General features: G+C 39.4%; 2 protein-coding genes across 2 annotated transcripts in view; both read right to left on the bottom strand.

Moving 5' to 3' along the window:
• Positions 1–12207, bottom strand: part of LOC101733406 (protein mono-ADP-ribosyltransferase PARP4) — a 100988-nt gene extending 88781 nt beyond the window's left edge. Inside the window, exon 1 of the mRNA XM_031897276.1 lies at positions 12175–12207. The gene's annotated coding sequence lies outside the window, so the exon portion shown is untranslated. The remainder of the gene's footprint in view (positions 1–12174) is intronic.
• Positions 1–14144, bottom strand: part of parp4.1 (poly(ADP-ribose) polymerase family member 4, gene 1) — a 116142-nt gene that overhangs the window by 43723 nt on the left and 58275 nt on the right. The window lies entirely within an intron of this gene.

Below are 14144 nucleotides of genomic sequence, written 5' to 3'. Positions count from 1 at the left end.
ATTCACCTACGACTTTGTTGAATAGTAAAGTAGAAGCATTTAAAAGAATTCTTTGTTTGCATTTATACATTAGGGGTTAAATGAAAGAAAATGTAATCCTAAACAACTTTACAATAAACATTTACTGAACGATGTCACTGATTTTACAGTTATATTGTAAATGTAATTGCTATTGAAAGTTGTATCCATCTGTCTCTCTCAATGAGAATGATGCTTGCTAAGCAAAACACTAACCCCCATATGTAATAAAAGGCACTAAATTTGCCCAGTAGTAGTAACACATAGCAACCAATTAGACGGTGGCTTTTAAACAGGTTCTGTTGTAAATTCTAACTGCTGATTGGTTGCTATGGGCTACTGCTCCTGGGCAAAATTAGTTGCATTTGATTACATGTGGGGGTAATAGTTTTTGTTATTTACAGGGGAGCACAAATGTAAGCGCCATAACCAGGTCTGCTTTGCAATAAAAAAGTGTTGCTCCTCCTTTTGTACTATTAATTAATATGAATAGGAAATTATAAATAAAACAACATTACTTACAAATCTAAAGCAACTGGACTTGCTAAGTTATCATTGAAGATGTTTCACTACTCATCCGAGCAGCTTCTTCAGTTCAACTGACTGGTATGGTATGTGCTCTGCATTTAAACTCCTCTACTAATCCAATCACAGTGGCACATTGTAACTCTTCAGAGAGGTGGCACCTGAAATTCAGAGGTGTGAATGCTGTAGAGTTACTGTGATCACCATGGTGGGATGCAACTCATAGGGACAGGTGTAACTTGCAAGAGCTGCATGAATGGAGGTGTGAAGTGTTCTGAAACCACGGGGGTACAGATGTATGTAGCAGACAGATGGTGTTAAAGGCCCCCGTCTCTGTTTAGGGATGGTTTCTCCACCTTAACATTAATAGCCTCTTTAACACCTGGTTCAAACCAGTGGTCTTCTTTGTCCAAAATTTGGACATTGCTATCTTTAAAGGAATGTCCCAAAAGAATAACTGTCCTGAGACACAGAGTAGGTGCAATATTGTCATTCCATATGTAGAAGGAGTGTCAGAGAAACTCAGGAGGATTTTCAACAAACATCACTTCCTTGTGTTTTTCAAACCTAGCAACACACTGAGACAAAAACTTGTACACCTGAAAGATCCAACGCCAAAGGAAAAACAAAGCAATATGGTATACGCAGTCCAGTGTAGCGAGGAGTGCACAGACCTATACACCGGGAACACAAAGCGACTGCTCATCAAGCAAATTGCTCAGTATAGGAGGCCTAACTCTACAGGGCAATATTCAGCTGTCTTTCTATACCTAAAAGACAAGGGACACTCCTTTGGAGATAGCAATGTCAAAATTTTAGACAAAGAAGACTGCTGGTTTGAACGAGGTGTAAAAGGGGCCATTCATGTTAAAGTGGAGAAACCATCCCTAAACAGAGGCGGGAGCCTTCGACAGCACCTGTATGCTAGATACAATGCTGTTCTAACATCTGTACCCTGATGGTTTCAGAACTCTTCACACATCCATTTATGTAACTCTAACAAGTAACACCTGTCTCTATGAGTTGCATGATGCTTTGGTAATCCAATCACAATAACCCCACAGCATTCACACCTTTGTGAGTTTCAGGTGCCACCTCTCTGAAGAGTTACAATGTGCCACTGTGATTGGATTAGTGGAAGAGTTTATATGCTGAAGGCTTCCCATACAAGTTAGTTGAACTGAAGAAGCTGCTCAGATGAATAGTGAAACATCTTCAATAATTACTTAGCAAATCCAGTTGCTTTAGATTTATTTATACTAGATATACCGCGATGAATGAAAATCTTCATAGTTATAACTAGTCAAGCAGCTGGCAGATACACTGAAATGCTGAAGAGTCAATTGCATAGCAACAGTAAAATCTGCTGGTTATTTGGATATAGTTACCTGTCCGTTAATTCATTTGTGTTGATTGGGTGCACAGTATTCCCGTGTTCTGTTGGAATAAAGTTGTTTTTTTCTATTATTAGCTACACGTTCTGAGTGATTGAGTGAATGTGAATTCCATGTTAAAGGAGATGGAAACGTGATGTGTGTATTGAAGAAGAGAAGCGCCAGCCTGGGGTTGCAGGTAAGCAACTAGAATTACTGGGGGTAAAATGGTCTAACCAAACACTGAATAGATTAAACCTAAGTGCTTTACCAAAGTAACCCTTGAGGGTATTTATCTAGGGTTTACGCAACTTGTAACAATAAAAGACCTTATTATCTCTTTCAGTACGCCATCTGAGGAGTTAATCAATGTCCACAGAAAAGCAAATTGCATTTTTTTATACTTTCATAAAGGTCAAGCATCAGATAAATTCCATGGTTAAGTAAAACGTGATCTAACAGCTTACATAACATTTCCCATCATCCTGTTCAGCATTTCTTGCAATTAGCAAAAAATAAATGAATTCTTATTATAGATATACCTTTTACAATAAAACTTATAAAAACAATTTATCCCAATAAAATCAATGGATACTCTTACCTTGCAACCTTTGTGCTTGTTTGTCACTTGGTGGGGCATCACTTGGATATTGATAATCTTTAATCAGACTCTGCTTCTCTAAACATTCCCGCACATAATCAGCGCCCACGATCAGAATCTGATGCTTCTCGACGGTTTTTAGTTGGGAATCACTCAGAGAGCCAATGGGATCCACCAACACGTGGGTGCACTAAAATACAAGAAACATTCACAGAGAGAAAGGCATCAGCAAAAAAGCTTCTACTGTGTGTGTCTGTGTGTGATACTAGAAAAATGTGATTTGTTTATTTACTGCTCACATGGAGAAATATGTCAATTTCATGTGGTTTTAATGACCCCCCCGCCAAGTATAAAACAAGGTTAGGGATAGATATATAAACGTGATATTGAATATATATGTATTACACAATTATATAGTGTCTACTAAAAATTTGATTCGAAGAACATATCTATTCATAGAGCAAATCTACATGTCATACTATTATATTGCACATAATAACACAAATTATTTAACTGTGAACTAGATGAATTATTTGCCATTTTTAAAGCCTATTTGGGATTGTTCTAATTCTTATAATTTGGGTTCAAAATAAATCATGAGGATGGTGTGTAGCCTATTTTTTAACAGTAGGGACAACCTCAGTTATACAGTATATTCCCTGTATCTTTCCAGTTCAAGCATACAGTGGATATAAGAAGTCTATGCACCCCTGCAAAATGGCAAGTTTTTGTTTAATAAAAAATAAAATAAAAAACAAGATAAATCCTGTGAGAACTTATTTCATCTTTATTGCAAAATTGCTATCTCTACAAATAAATTGAAAACAAAGCGGGATTCACATTCAGTCTCATCTAAAATAGTAGTTAGTAAAACCCCTGCCAAGTGGCTCTGATTAAACTCAGATAAAAATTATTTCACATGAAAGGGATGTCATCAGTGAAAGCTATCAATCAGGGTCAGGACAGAGGTACCAATAAGTATCCAAATCATTAAACATTCCATGGAGCATTGCGAAGAAAGTGAAGAAAATATGGCTCAACTGTGACTGTACCAAGATCTGTATGTCCCTCCAAAATTGATGAGAAGACAAGGAGAAAACTGGCCAGGGAGGCCACCAAGAGCTACATTAAAGCTGCAGGATTTCTTGGCAAGTACTGCTTGTTAACTACATGTAACAGCAATCAGTTGTATTCTTCATATGTCTGGGTTGTGAGGTAGGAAAGCAAAACAAAAGTCTTTACTCACAAAGAAAAGCATCCAAGCCTGGCTAAACTTTGTAAAAAGTTATACCGCGTCTCCCACAACCATGTGAAAAATGTATTATGGTCTGATGAGACCAAGACTGAACTATTTGGCCATAATTCCAAAAGGTAGGTTTGGCAGCGGCAGCATCATGCTTTGGGGCTGCTTTTCTTCAGATGGAACTGGTGCTTTAGTCAAGGAGGATGGAATCGTGAATAGATCCAAGTATCAGTCTATTTTGTTACAAAAGCATCTGCTGGGAAACTGAAGCTAAAGAGGGATGGCTTCCCCAAAGGAGGATCAATGTTCTGGAACGGCCCAGCCAGAGCCCAGACCTTAAGCCAATTAAAAATCTATGGGCTCACCTGAATAGAGCCGTGCACAGGAGATGCCCTCGCAATCTGACAGATCTGGAAAAGTTTTGCATGGAGGAGGGGGCAAAAATTGCCAAGTCCAGATGTGCCAAACTGATAAGACTTTTACCCAAAAAGACTAAGTGCTGCAATCAAAGCAAACATTGCTTCAGCCAAGTATTAGTTTAAGGGGTACGCACACTAACGCAACCAGGTTTTTGCATATTTCTTTTTTTCCCTAAAATGTTTTTTATTTGTTTTCGGTTTTTGGTTGTGATAAGTTGAGACAGAATTTATCTTGGTCTACTTTTTTAATTAAACAAAAACCTGCCACTTTGCAGGGGTGTGTAGACTTGTTATATCCACTGTGTGTTACATGTTTATATTTAATGATTTATGCTTCATCACTCAGTATATCAAAACCTTACCTTGTCATTCAGTACAAAGGATATAACTCCTCCATTTGAAGTTATTGAGCTCTGCAGTGTCCCCTTCTCTTTAATGGATAAGCTATTCACTTTAAGGAAGAACACACAATCTTCAAAGACACCCATTGTCACCCTAAATATAACAAAAACACTTTTTATTGAATGAAATAAATTAATAAATATAATAAAGTAGCAGAAAGCTAGAAAAAATAGTGTAATGAAACTTTATTAAGTAGATCAATTGCAGCTGAGCTTTCTACAAGATCCTTAAGAGACTCAATGCGAACTTAACCCTGACCCTGAACCCAGGAGTCATAACCAAAATGAACCAAAAAGGCTCAAAAAGTAAATGACATTCTCCACAAGCCTGTTACTTAGCTTAAGTTTAGGCAATGACAATGGGCAATGGTTTAGGCAATGGTTCAACATACACAGTAACATTTTCCTGCTGACACAGATTCTTGGCAACTCTCTCTGTACAGGAAATGAGCAAATTGATGCTTACGAATTGCCTTGGGTATTTCATTGCCCGACTTACACAACTGTTGGGTGACTATAATAAAGGTTTTGGGGATAGTTATTCATTAGAAAATTAAAAGATGTATTTAGATCATGATTTAAAAAAAAACCAAAAAACAACAAAACCTACAGATCTGCCTCTGATGTCTTTCATACCTCCACTGTATTTATTCATAAGCAGTAAGGATCCCTGCTAGAAGTATAAAAAACAATAGACCCCTCCCAGCAATCAATTAAAACCAATAACTATAATCAGCTGCACTGTGCAAAATTATAGGGGAGAGCAATGTATACGCAGCTCAAAGTAACAAAAGTAAAAAATACAATTAATTGGGGTAAAGAGAATGGTAGATGGTACAGTTTGCAAGACACCCTCAGTCAGGGGAGATAAATGCACTTTTAGATAGTTTCAATGCAAAAATGAGTATTAGTGTGAAGTAAAATTCAATTTATTAGGACAGAAAGAAAAAGGCAGCCTAACACATTTCGTGCTTTGTGGGGCACTTACTCATAGGCTAATGGGCACTGCCTGTTGCACGCTATTTAAACAGGGAGTGTCCAGTCAGGATAAACTGTACAAAAGCCAATCAAAGTGATGCATACAAAAAACAAAAATGGTGCAAGTAAAGAAACAAGTTCATATGAGAAATGCATATAGGCAATAACTATGAACACACTGATAAGTGAAACAAAAAATTGAAAAACAATACTGTATATAACTATATACAAGGATGTATATGCAATGCAGAAATATATTAAAACAAAAAAAAAATTATATATATATACAGTGGTGTGAAAAACTATTTGCCCCCTTCCTGATTTCTTATTCTTTTGCATGTTTGTCACACAAAATGTTTCTGATCATCAAAAACCGTTAACTATTAGTCAAAGATAACAGCATTGAACACAAAATGCAGTTTTTAAATGAAGGTTTAAGTTATTAAGGGAGAAAAAAATCTCGAAATCTACATGGCCCTGTGTGAAAAAGTGATTGCCCCCCTTGTTAAAAATAACTTAACTGTGGTTTATCAATTTCAATTTTCAATTTCAATATCAATTTCTGTAGTCACCCCCAGGCCTGATTACTGCCACACCTGTTTCAATCAAGAAATCACTTAAATAGGAGCTACCTGACACAGAGAAGTAGACCAAAAGCACCTCAAAAGCTAGACATCATGCCAAGATCCAAAGAAATTCAGGAACAAATGAGAACAAAAGTAATTGAGATCTATCAGTCTGGTAAAGGTTATAAAGCCATTTCTAAAGCTTTGGGACTACAGCGAACCACAGTGAGAGCCATTATCCACAAATGGAAAAAACATGGAACAGTGGTGAACCTTCCCAGGAGTGGCCGGCCGACCAAAATTACCCCAAGAGCGCAGAGACAACTCATCCGAGAGGCCACAAAAGACCCCAGGACAACATCTAAAGAACTGCAGGCCTCACTTGCCTCAATTAAGGTCAGTGTTCATGACTCCACCATATGAAAGAGACTGGGCAAAAACGGCCTGCATGGCAGATTTCCAAGGCGCAAACCACTTTTAAGCAAAAAGAACATTATGGCTCGTCTCAATTTTGCTAAAAAACATCTCAATGATTGCCAAGACTTTTGGGAAAATATTTTGTGGACCGACGAGACAAAAGTTGAACTTTTTGGAAGGTGCGTGTCCCGTTACATCTGGCGTAAAAGTAACACAGCATTTCAGAAAAAGAACATCATACCAACAGTAAAATATGGTGGTGGTAGTGTGATGGTCTGGGGTTGTTTTGCTGCTTCAGGACCTGGAAGGCTTGCTGTGATAGATGGAACCATGAATTCTACTGTCTACCAAAAAATCCTGAAGGAGAATGTCCGGCCATCTGTTCGTCCAGCTGCAGCAGGACAATGACCCAAAACACACCAGCAAATCCACCTCTGAATGGCTGAAGAAAAACAAAATGAAGACTTTGGAGTGGCCTAGTCAAAGTCCTGACCTGAATCCTATTGAGATGTTGTGGCATGATCTTAAAAAGGCGGTTCATGCTAGAAAACCCTCAAATAAAGCTGAATTACAACAATTCTGCAAAGATGAGTGGGCCAAAATTCCTCCAGAGCGCTGTAAAAGAGTCGTTGCAAGTTATCGCAAACGCTTGATTGCAGTTATTGCTGCTAAGGGTGGCCCAACCAGTTATTAGGTTCAGGGGGCAATTACTTTTTCACACAGGGCCATGTAGGTTTGGATTTTTTTTCTCCCTAAATAATAAAAACCCTCATTTAAAAACTGCATTTTGTGTTTACTTGTGTTATCTTTGACTAATAGTTAAATGTGTTTGATGATCAGAAACATTTTGTGTGACAAACATGCAAAAGAATAAGAAATCAGGAAGGGGGCAAATAGTTTTTCACACCACTGTATATATATATATATATATATATATATATATAGCCTATGAGTATGTTCCCCCACACGGACCAAAACGTGTTAGGCTGCACTGTGCAAAATGCCTTGTCCCATTTCTGTTTTTCCTACAGATTTGGGATTCCTAATTTAACTCAAATGGCAAGCATTTCCTAACATATCCCTACAGTCTTATGAAACTGTCTGCTATATCTCATAAGAAAAGGGATTTTTTTTGCTAATTTCTATTTCTCCCATTATTAGCTGTTTTGCTTGGACTTAATATCCCCTTTTGGAAATACTGTAGCAGCTCTCGGAAAAACTTGTACAGGTATGGGATCCATTATCCAGAAACCTATTATCCAGAAAGCTCCAAATTACGGAAAGGCTGACTCCCATAGACTTCATTATAAGAAAATAATTCTAAATTTTAAACATGATTCTCTTTTTCTCTGTAATAATAAAACAGTACCTGTACTTGATCCCAACTAAGATATAATTACCCCTTATTGGGGCAGAACAGTCCTATTGGGTTTATTTAATGGTTAAATGATTCCCTTTTCTCTGTAATAATAAAACAGTACCTGTACTTGATCCCAACTAAGATATAATTACCCCTTATTGGGGCAGAACAGCCCTATTGGGTTTATTTTATGGTTAAATGATTCCCTTTTCTCTGTAATAATAAAACAGTACCTGTACTTGATCCCAACTAAGATATAATTACCCCTTATTGGGGGCCGAACAGCCCTATTGGGTTTATTTAATGGTTAAATTATTCCCTTTTCTCTGTAATAATAAAACAGTACCTGTACTTGATCCCAACTAAGATATAATTACCCCTTATTGGGGGCAGAACAGCCCTATTGGGTTTATTTCATTGTTAAATGATTCCCTTTTCTCTGTAATAATAAAACAGTACCTGTACTTGATCCCAACTAAGATATAATTACCCCTTATTGGGGGCAGAACAGCCCTATTGGGTTTATTTCATGGTTAAATGATTCCCTTTTCTCTGTAATAATAAAACAGTACCTGTACTTGATCCCAACTAAGATATAATTACCCCTTATTGGGGGCAGAACAGCCCTATTGGGTTTATTTCATTGTTAAATGATTCCCTTTTCTCTGTAATAATAAAACAGTACCTGTACTTGATCCCAACTAAGATATAATTACCCCTTATTGGGGGCAGAACAGCCCTATTGGGTTTATTTAATGGTTAAATGATTCCCTTTTCTCTGTAATAATAAAACAGTACCTGTACTTGATCCCAACTAAGATATAATTACCCCTTATTGGGGGCAGAACAGCCCTATTGGGTTTTTTTAATGGTTAAATGATTCCCTTTTCTCTGTAATAATAAAACAGTACCTGTACTTGATCCCAACTAAGATATAATTACCCCTTATTGGGGGCAGAACAGCCCTATTGGGTTTATTTCATGGTTAAATGATTCCCTTTTCTCTGTAATAATAAAACAGTACCTTGTACTTGATCCCAACTAAGATATAATTAATCTTATTGGAGGCAAAAAAATCCTATTGGGTTTAAATGATTTTTTAGTAGACTTAAGGTATGGAGATTCAAATTAAGGAAAGATCCCTTATCCGGACAGCCCCAGGTCCTGAGCATTTTGGATTACATGTCCCATACCTGTATAATCATTTTCTTATTATAACCTGTTCCAAAAATCTATTATTTATGCATTGTGTATGTTTAAAAAAATCATAATCCATTGAGCGGTTAGTTTCTCCTTTATCAAAGGAACCAATGGGTATGCTGTTAATGAAACCTTTTTTGATCTATATAAGTCTTGTGACAACTGGGGGTTATAGTCTCCTCTCAGATGCATTTTTAAGTCTGATGCCTTCAGCCTCCCTGGTAAGTCTAAAGCTGAGAGATCCGCTCGTTTGGCGAGGTAACCACTGAACGGCAATGTTCGTCATTGACTTTTCACTAATCAGCTGAGATGGTGCAATTTGTTTGCACGATCCGTATCACACACTACATTAGGAGTGACTAGGCACAGGTGGCACCAGATAATTAACTATCTGCTTAATATTACGACATTGCCTCTTTCCATTTTTTTGTGACCTGTGCCCCAGACGACAACCCTACTAGTCGAATTGTGTTGGGATATTAAATACATTTTTTGAATAAATACGTGCCCTAGGTACTTTGTGTTGTGACTAGGGGGCACATTTACTAATCCACGAATCCGAATCCCAAATGGGAAAAAATCGGATTGGAAACGCAAATTTTGCGACTTTTTCGTCACTGTCGCGTTTTTTTTCGTATTTTGCACAATTTTTTCGTCGCCGTCACGACTTTATCATATTTTCCGCAACTTTTTCGTCGTCGCCGCCGCCACTGCGATTTTTTCGTATTGAGCCAAAACCAATACGATTTTTCCACGATGGTGATGAAAAAGTCGTAACGGCGATGAAAAAAACGCGGGACATACAAAAATGTCGCGACGGCGCTGAAAAAGTTGCAAAAATACAGATCATTACGAAAAAATGCGTTCGGACGCTTTCGGCCCGTTCGTGGATTAGTAAATCTGCCCCTAGGTGTTTCAGGTAATCCCTAATTAGTGAGCACCAGTTCTAATTGTGCTGCTCCTATCAGTATATGATCATGTGGATAACTTAAAGGCATGGGTCATTACTGTTACAGGGCTGCTGTACAGTAAAGGTGCCCATACACTATAAGGTCCACTCGCTTGGCGATGTCGCGTCTGAATGCTGGCCAAACGATCGGATTAGATTTGTGGTTATGGGGCAGTCGGTTCGGGGGGACCAAGGGACCGATATCGGCAGCTATAGTCGGCCCTTTAGTTTCAGAATTTAAAGATCTTGACGTTTCAGACACTGGGATCTATTTCTTTCCCTTTAGCCTGAGACTTACATGTACTGAGCCAACTGCATCCCTGCCAAAGAAGTCAGCAGGACTCAAAGTCCACAAATGAAGCCGATAGAAATAAAGTCAAATATGCCTGTACAATGAAATACAAGGTGTGCCATCTGGCATGGACTCCCATAGTCACTGTAGGGCAGAAAGTAACTCAGAATATGGTTATGGTTAGCGATGGAGGATAAGGATGGAAAGACAGAAAATGTCACATATCATAATATACGTTTTCTCAAAAGGTACGTTTTCAGATGATCATAGTGCAGGTCACCCTGAACATTGTGAACGCATTAAACTTGGCAATATATTGAAAAATGTATTTCTGTAATCTCACCTTCCAGCTGAACTCGCTGCTTCCCTGGCTTTTCACAGGAGGCAACAAGGAGTAATAAGAGAGGCGCAAGTGATGTGCCCTCGGTTTAAGGCACCACTGAGCTTCCTGAATGGGAGGAGCTGTTCAAATACTCTCGCAAAAAGGTCAATTCAAATTGGGGCCACGCAATGCGACCATGGCACCACCCCATTTTGAAAATGCAAATCAGTAACCTCTTTTGCAACCACTGATACATTTTTCATATAATTCGGCCTTCGAGAGATTTTGGAAAATTTGGGAGAACGTTGCAGGGGGATGGGAGACCGGGGGAGAGCCACAAAATTTGGGTAACTCCAGAACAAATAGGGTGTTGACAGCTCTGCTATTAAAGGGGTGGTTCACCTTTTGGTTAACTTTTAGTTGGTTATAGAATGTCCTAATCCTTCCAACTTTGCAATTGGTCTTCATTATTTATAGTTTCTGAATTATATGCTTTTCTCTTCTGCCTCTTTCCAGCTTTCAAATGGGGGTCACTGACCCCAGCAGCCAAACAATTGTTGCCCTGTGGGGCTACAATCTTATTGTTATTGTTACATATTGTTCCTTATATTTATATTCAGTTCCTCGCCTATTAAATTTCCAGTCTTTCATGCAAACCACTGTCTGGATGCTAAGGTAAACAAGTCCATAGTAACCAGATAGCTGCTGAAATTCCAAACTGGTCAAAAAAGCTGATCAGCAAACAGTATTTAGTTGATAAAGCACTAGATGAAAATGGGAAATGCTGGTTTGTTAAATAGACAGCAGAGACTAGAACAAGTTTTTGGCACATTATTTATTCTTTGCTCTGTATATGCACAATATGTTTTGCACTTTTTAGCAGTATGTATGTATACGACATGTAATATATTTTTATTTTTCTCTAGGGGGGCCCATGTGTATATTTTCGTATGCCGATATGATGACAATAAAGTTGGACTTGACTTGAATAACTGAAAACCCACAAAACATAAAAAAATGAAGACCAATTGCAAATTGTTTCAGAACATCAATATATATATATATATGGCATACTTTAAAGGTGAACAACCCCTTTAATCCCTAGAATTTTTGCCACATTAACTCCCTGCCCCACAGCCCGGCACCCAGCAGCCCCAGCAACAGGAGTGAGATTCCAGCCCAGGAGCCCTGGTTTCAGCCCCTAAAGAAGGATTAACCCCTTTATCAATCAGCTGCAGTGAGATTAACCCCCACGGCCTACAGAATTAACCCATTTGTCCCACCAAGTTTGATGACAACGATGAATCATTTCCACATTTAGTATCAAAGTGATGAATCACTGGGAAATGACAGGGGTGGGTACGTTTATGATGCAATGCAATGCAACCCTTTAGCTTTTAAAGTTTTTTAGTATTTCTATAATTCTAAAGCATAAAACACAGAATAATCTATATATTATATATCCATACACACAGACACACCCACACACAGACAGTACAGGGGCCAATACCTTACTCCCGATACAAACACTGCCTGTGTCCCAGCCTGGCTTCACTTGGAAGGGGAGGGGCAGAAGCTGCAGAGTAGGACACAGAGTGAGACGGGATTGGCTGAACCAGTAATAGGGAGGAGCAGGAAGCTTCACAGTGAGGGAGGGAGGGAAAATTCTACAATAAATGTGAGCTGTTAGGGTGAAGACACACGGAGCTACTAGTAGCAGCTACTTGTCATGGCTACTAAAATAGACAATGCTGATGATTTACTGATAATTGTCTCTACGTGTTTAGAGCAGAAGCAATTCTCAGTATTGTCTGTGGCAGAGTTTATGGCGTTTTTTAGTCGTGACAAGTAGCTGCTACTAAGTAGCTCCATGTGTTTTCACACTATATTTATGTAATTTCTTTCTCCTTTGGTTCCTAAAAAATAAAGAGATAAAAAGGTGGAGAGATCATTTATAAGCATACTATTTAAATATTTAGTATTTAAGGGTGAAGACACATGGAGCTACTTAGTAGCAGCTACTTGTCACAGCTACAAAACGCCATAAACTCTTAGGGCTCTGGCACACGGGGAGATTAGTCGCCGGCGACTAATCTCCCCGAAATGCCATCGCACCGGCGATTTACATTTTCGCAGATGGGATGGCAATCCGGAGAGATTAGTCGCCCGCGAACATGGAGTTTTGTCGCGGGCGACTAATCTCCCCGTGTGCCAGAGCCCTTATGCCGTCGAATGCAGGCGTTTATAGGAAGAGAAAACATAATGAGTCTGTACCTGCAGTCAGGCACCCGTGTCTGCTACAAAAACTGATTTGTGATTAAGAAGTGAAGTGATAAGAAGTGATAAAAGGAGAACTAAACCTGAAAAAAAGAATAAGGGCTCTGGTACACGGGGAGATTAGTCGTCCGCGGCAAAACTCCCTGCTCGCGGGCGACTAATCTCCCCGAGTTGCCTTCCCTCTGCCATCCCACCGGCGAACATGTAAGTCGCCGGCGGGATGGCAGACGCGGCGGGGCGATTTCGCGCAAATCACCGAAAAAGACTCGCGAGGCTTTTACCTGTGGCATTACCTGAGGCATTACCTGTGTGCATTCTCCCCACTCCTCTGTAGTGAGGGATGGGATGTCTGTCTGCCAGCCTATATATATGGCCTTGAGAAGGGTGATGGGAGAGTAGCAAGTAAGTCCCTGTATTATTTTGTGCCTTTGGCACTTGAGTAAAGGGGGGTTTGTGGCAGGAGCGGGGTGGCTTTGTGGCAGGAGCGGAGAGGAGTGGGGGGGTTTGTGGAGCTGCAGAATCTTTGTGACAGGAGGGGGGAGCTGGCTTGTGCTTTTCAGCCCATAGAGACACGCTGGACAAGATGGCGGCACCGTTCACTGAAACAAGTATGTAAGTTCTAGTAGGTGTATCTCTGTAAATCCTTTATTAGGCAAGCCAGGAATATAGCGTTTTTACACAGCAATAGTAGTACTAATAGTGTGCTTAATAGATTTTGCCTTTCCTTCTCCTTTAAAGTTTGAACACCTTTCTGGGGGTTTTGGGGTCCTGTTTTATGTGTTATTACAGTTTTGCTGAAAAAGGTGAAATTGCCCTTTAAGCTTCAAGTCTCAGTTCCCTCAAGAGACCTGTTTAGCTTACTAGTTAGGCTGATGGCAGACGAGACATAGGGCGGATATTTTCGGCAAGCGGAAAAGCATTTGCTGAAAATTCCGCCGTACGCCTCCTACATGTGCCTGTACCTGAATGAATGGAATACGTTCAGGTACAGGCACATGTAGCCGAAATACAGATAAAAATGCGAGATGCGTAGGGCGGTATTTTCAGCAAGCGCTTTTCCGCTTTTGCCTTACAATGTATCTCATGCAGGGGGGCTTGTGAAGTTTTTCTGGGCTCTTTGCCAAAAGCTAATTATTTAATTAAAAGTGAGAAACAATGTTTCTAAGTGCATGTGACGCTCATTAAGATTTCTGGGCTCTTTGC

Source organism: Xenopus tropicalis, chromosome 2 (genome assembly GCF_000004195.4).
Source record: "Xenopus tropicalis strain Nigerian chromosome 2, UCB_Xtro_10.0, whole genome shotgun sequence".
Lineage (NCBI taxonomy): Eukaryota > Metazoa > Chordata > Amphibia > Anura > Pipidae > Xenopus > Xenopus tropicalis.
This window is presented reverse-complemented; position numbering and strand designations above follow the sequence as displayed.